At 32.6% G+C, this 5,688-nt stretch overlaps 1 long non-coding RNA gene across 1 annotated transcript; it reads right to left on the reverse strand.

Moving 5' to 3' along the window:
* Positions 1–3,535: 3,535 nt before the first annotated feature.
* LOC134707084 (uncharacterized) lies at positions 3,536–5,386 on the reverse strand. Its single transcript, XR_010105682.1, has 2 exons — positions 4,975–5,386; positions 3,536–4,443 (listed from the first exon to the last, which is right to left on the reverse strand). It is a non-coding gene; the product is annotated as an uncharacterized LOC134707084 (long non-coding RNA).
* Positions 5,387–5,688: the final 302 nt, after the last annotated feature.

Below are 5,688 nucleotides of genomic sequence, written 5' to 3' on the forward strand. Positions count from 1 at the left end.
CCTGACGTGTGCTGGTGGGTCCTGATTCTGTGCTGGTGGGTTTGTTTACATTGTATCAAAACGGCAATAAAACGACTGTTTTGTTGCTTAATTTTTCTCTGATGTGTCATAAGTACCATGCAAAGTTTATTACAACACTATTATATTGCAAAAGTCGTGCAAGTTCGTTAAACGGAATTGTCCTGACGCTGTGCTGGTGATAAGAAAAACGGTCCTGGTTCTGTGCTCCTATGTCCTGGTTCTGTGCTTTTATATTTTAGTTAAAAGTGGCATATATTCAAGATCATTGATGCTGTACTGTTATTGACTAATTAGCTGTTGTCTGCTTTCTTGAAATTGACATTGTTGTGAATCTGTTTACTGTTATTATGAGAGAAAACATACTCCTTTTTTTTTTAAATTTTTTTTTTTTAAATTAACTGTAATCTTATTTATTGGGCTGTAATGGAACCCTTCTTGCCCCCTTTTAAGATAAGAACATATGTTTACGATTTTCGGGATTACGATCATTTTGCAAGATCACCAAAATACGATGTAGTTTATACAATACAGTTATATAAAGTAGATGATGTGGTATGTTTGTTGTCAATGGACAAATTTCCATAAAAAAAACAAAGGAAGTATGGGTTTACAACCATACGTCATCGTACGACCTTCAACAATAACCCATAAAATAAAAATGTAAAAGGTTTTACATAAAAATGGAGAGCAAAAATATAGAACAAAGGACTTTCTGAGCGTTTGAATCGACATGTCTTTAGCAGCTTAAAACACATTTGTTTGTGAACAATTGAGTGCTGACTATAAGAATGACAATAGAATTGCGGGTTTGTTTGTTTGGGGTTTTTTTTTTGGGGGGGGGGGGAATGGGGATAAGTTAGAGCGAGGTTACAGTGAAAGCTTGTAATAGTTTCCCGTAAGATTAAAAAGTTGTATTGTAAAAGAAAAATGTATCTTATAGCTGTTAAGAATCACTTGCTGTTAGATTTTTCCAACATATTTTTTTTGTCTAAACGGTTACCAGGTATATTTTTTTTTCGAAAGTTCGATAGAACACTAAAAAAAATCACTATTTTATGAAAGGGCAGGGTAGAATATGTCAGAGAATGAAGACGAGATAACCTAGAGAACACTAACAAAATTAAGATTTCTTGGCTTTTTCATTTCAAAATAAATATTTTTGATAAAGAATTACGGGGGAGGAAGTGAACAATGTGTCCTTCTTTTCTATATTTAAATATTTTTCATGAATAAAAATAAAATGTGCCTTGATTATAATTGAAAATGAGTAAATGGAAAAAAAATACCCAACTAAAATACACTTTTATTTTAATATTGGAATCACTATGCTTTTAAGTTTTGTGTGTCAAACACACCATCTCTGTAGTAATGACTCCTTACTAAGATATTTCACTTCATTCATTTTTTTTCTGCATTTTTTTATATTGTGAATTCGTAGAATTATTATATAATAATGTAGCCTTAATTTATATTTAAAAAAAACTGAATCTAAAGCCAGATATATCAAACATTTTTGTTTCCATCTATCCGTTTTCAGGACTTCCTGGAAAATGCGTACTCGGCTGTCTGTAATCGACCATTTTTAGACACCACAGGCTCCTAAAAAACAACCGGGGTGGGGGTTCAAAGATGCAAATTAAGTACTTAATATATCAATATTTTATCTTTTCGTGTACGGTTTATGACCCCTCCTGTAGCCTGTCAATTCCGAAATGTGCAAACTGCAATAGTATCAAAACAGCACAGACAATGAATAATAGAGAAATAATTTTGTACATATATCGAGGGGAAACTTCTTGCAAAGCATTTTTATTTATGGTTCATTATTGTATTTTGTATAGAAAAAGAGAATTTAGTGAAAATAAAATCACTATTTTTGTAGAGAATTCACAGACCTTTGTACAGAGATTTTTGTCATGTTTAGCATGGGATCAACACAATGGTTCATTACCGAGTAAAAAAAATCAAAATGTCTATCTACCTTGTACATTTTAGGAAATTCAGATCAGATAACGAAACTGGGTCCAGCAACATATATAAGCAATTTAAGATTGTGACCCTCACAGTTTCCATTCACCACAAATATTCTCGTTACAACGAATCATTTTAAATACAAAAATACGTGTTGCAGCCTTTTGTTTATCTCTTAATATATGTATACGGATAAAGTTATGAAAGGCAGCAGGGTCATCAGGGTGAGGAGTCCATGTCATCTGAAATAAATGCTAAGCATAGATCTAGAAAGCGACAGATAATCATGACATTAAAAAAAGTCTCTTCTCTTCGACTTTTTTTCGAACAAATCGACACATAAAATGAATTATATAGTATTGTGGAATTTTTAACTTATTTAAGATACTATATATTGTTATCTGATATTGGACGAAAGATGTTGCCCTATTATGTTATTATGTAATACAAGTTCAGATCATTTGAAAACACATATTAAACAGTCAAATGGATGCACAAGACCTAAAATAGGAGTTTTATATCCTGTCGGCAACAATTATCTGGCTAACTTTATTGATTTTGTAACATTTGTTTCAAATATGACCAACTTCTTATCCAAAATCACCAGCACCGTATCAGGACCCACCACCACAATGACAGGACCCACCAGCACAGTATCAGGACATGAATAAATTGAGAAAATGCTAAATTTTAATAAATTGCAATGTTTTTTCACAAAATTGTTTTGTCGTGTGGATTGCGGTATAGGAAGCGGACTCAATGAGCGTTTTTGTTTTAATTTTTTCAGTTCGAGATTTTCTGAAAATGAGCATTTTTGTGTTACGCTTACTGAAACAGTTTAGAGGGTCAATTTTTTAATGGTTTATATATGAACCCATAAGAAACGAAATTAAAAAAATCTCAACTGTTTTCTTCCATTTTTTATGAGTGAAAACGTCAAAAATCATCATTTTCGTCTTTGTTTACATTTTTTCATTGATCACCAGCACCCGTCAGGACCGAATCACCAGCACAGTACGTTCTCTCGCAGGACAACCATACCCACCGTGTCTATAGTCCCAACGGATACAGCCGAATAATTCCATGCGGAAAAACTTGTGTATTGGGCCTCAGTTATGGACAACCGGATTAAACAGTTTTGGTAAGTTGTTAGTTTCACAAAGTGAGGGATCAATATTTTAAAAATCATTAAATATCTGGTCTTATTCATAAACTTGGTTAACGACATAGAACTTGATTTTTTTATAGATAATTTCTGTTGATATTAACACTATACATTGACATCAGTAGTATATTCTCTAAACTAGGATATTTGAATATTTAACAATGCCTGTTTTAATTATTTTACTTCTATTTGCATTGCACAAAGAAGAAAGGGTTCTATGTCGATAAAAACATCTCAGTAAATGTTTTATTCATCATCAAATATCAGAACCAATTTATTTTATCTTGTATTGGATTTCGGTACATGATTATCAAGAAAAGAGCTATTCTTTGTTCTCAACAACTTCACATTCCGAAAACAATAAATGACAGATTCAGATTCAGATTCAATATTTTATTATAGTCTCACCATATACAAAGATAAAATATGATTCACGAAAAAAACCAACAACATTAAAACATTTGCATTGTATGCACCAATCTTAAAAAGATTTATGAGAGACATTTAGGACACAATATATACAAATTTTAAAAAAAGATGTGGTATTGCCAATGACATTACAGTACTCCACAAGAGACAAAATGACACAGTGAAAACATATTTTTACGTATTTACATTTAAAATTCACATTGTAAATATTAGGTGACATTAATTATAAACAAACCGTATCAAAGCGAATACGAATCTGATAGCACTCTCAGCAGAAAAGGTTTAAGCACACATTCACGATGCTACTTTCATTTTAGGAATCTGCATCAATGTGAGAATTCGTCCAATTGATAAATACACGATTGATAATGGTTCGTATGAAGCTGGTACGCAGTAAGTGGACAAGTCCAAAGGTTCATCCGATCTTTCCTGAGAATAAAACCATGTTGATTACTGTTTAATAATACTAGTAGCATGATAGGGAATTGTGTCATTACTGTTGCGATTGAGACAGTTGCCGGAACAAGAATGTGTGTGGTATGAAGAAGGGACCACAACCATCTTCGCCAACCAAAGTCACTAAAATCTACAATTCATGGTTCTACTGAGCAAAACGAATATGTTGTGATTACACCTACATACTGTTGTAAATGCAAGAACTCTTCTCTTATGCTTCTTCTACAACGTAATCAAAGTGAAGATATATGAGTCTTATTGACGTTTTCAAAAATTACTAATTGTGCACTCAAATTGGCATGTCTTCGAATCGCTTTGGTAAATCCAACTTCAAACAAAGTATTTCTGGAACTGTAGAAAACTTGAAAATCTTTCGTTACGTCTTTAGTCTTCAGTAACGTCTACAAAATCATAATGTATACAAAAATGAAAAACACTACAAATATTTTATTTATTTAGGTTTTTATACGCCCGTCAAAAAATTTTGACGGGACGTATTATGGTATACACATGTCCGGTGTCCGTCCGTCCGTCTGTCTGTCCGGCGTAAATATGTCGCACCGTAACTTGAGAACGACTTATCCAAATTTCATGAAACATGTCTCAAAACTATATATGGTTATTGCTTATAACTTTCTCAGAAACTATTTATGATTATTGCATATAACTTCCACATAAGACGTCAGGCGTATCATGCGCTCATGGCACAGCTGTTTATTACCAAATATGTTTAGCATCAACAAACGTTTAGGGGAAAACGCAATCAGTATTTGACTTTAAATTAAAATGTAAGCTGTGCAAAAGTAAAAGAAGATTTAATCGCATTAGAAAATATTCGTGATGTTTTATCAATAGAAAACTCGATAGTAAAGATTTCACTGTGAGACAACAACCCGACCAAAGAGCAGAAAACAAAATATGTTTTTACTTACAATTCTTTTTCTGTAGAATATGGACACTAGCTAAGTTCCTCTGATCGTTTGTGAATGTTCTGTCATTAGAAATACGCACTTATTTATCTTTATCGCTCAAAGATTTTTCTTTATAAAGGTTCTGGACATAATTTGTGAAATACTGATGTTTCTCATTGTCGAATTCGCAATCCACGTCGGTCAATTCCTGGGGATGTAATCTTGTTAAGATAGATTTTAAAACCTTTTCGTTCTCAGAATAGTCAAGCTTAACTAACCCCATAGCTGCAAACGGAAAAAGCATAACACAACGACAAATATATGATCGTCATTATTAGACAAAACGCGACTGAATACGATAACGTGCTTTATAAAATAGTAAACCAATGCCATTCTGTCAATCAAATTTGTTTACAAACAAAAACATATTGTGAAATATATCAGATAGTTAAATTTAAAATATCTACACCTGGTGTTGATGGAATAACACCTGATGATGGTTGGATGTATGAGAACACTTATAGATATGGGAATGGAAATTAAAACGTTGATTGTTTTCATTATTCGTATTTTTGCCAATCTTCTTATTTGTTTCGATATGTTTAAATTTCACTATGCTCAGTGTTAAAAGTGACCAGTTAAATTTATGTATGAGTTATAAGCGACAAAATGTGTTGTTTGGGCACCCTGCTCGCTCCCACTTACAACCAACGTCCGTGAAACAGTGAAACTTAT

The sequence above is a fragment of the Mytilus trossulus genome, chromosome 1 (assembly GCF_036588685.1).
Source record: "Mytilus trossulus isolate FHL-02 chromosome 1, PNRI_Mtr1.1.1.hap1, whole genome shotgun sequence".
In the NCBI taxonomy this organism is placed as follows: domain Eukaryota; kingdom Metazoa; phylum Mollusca; class Bivalvia; order Mytilida; family Mytilidae; genus Mytilus; species Mytilus trossulus.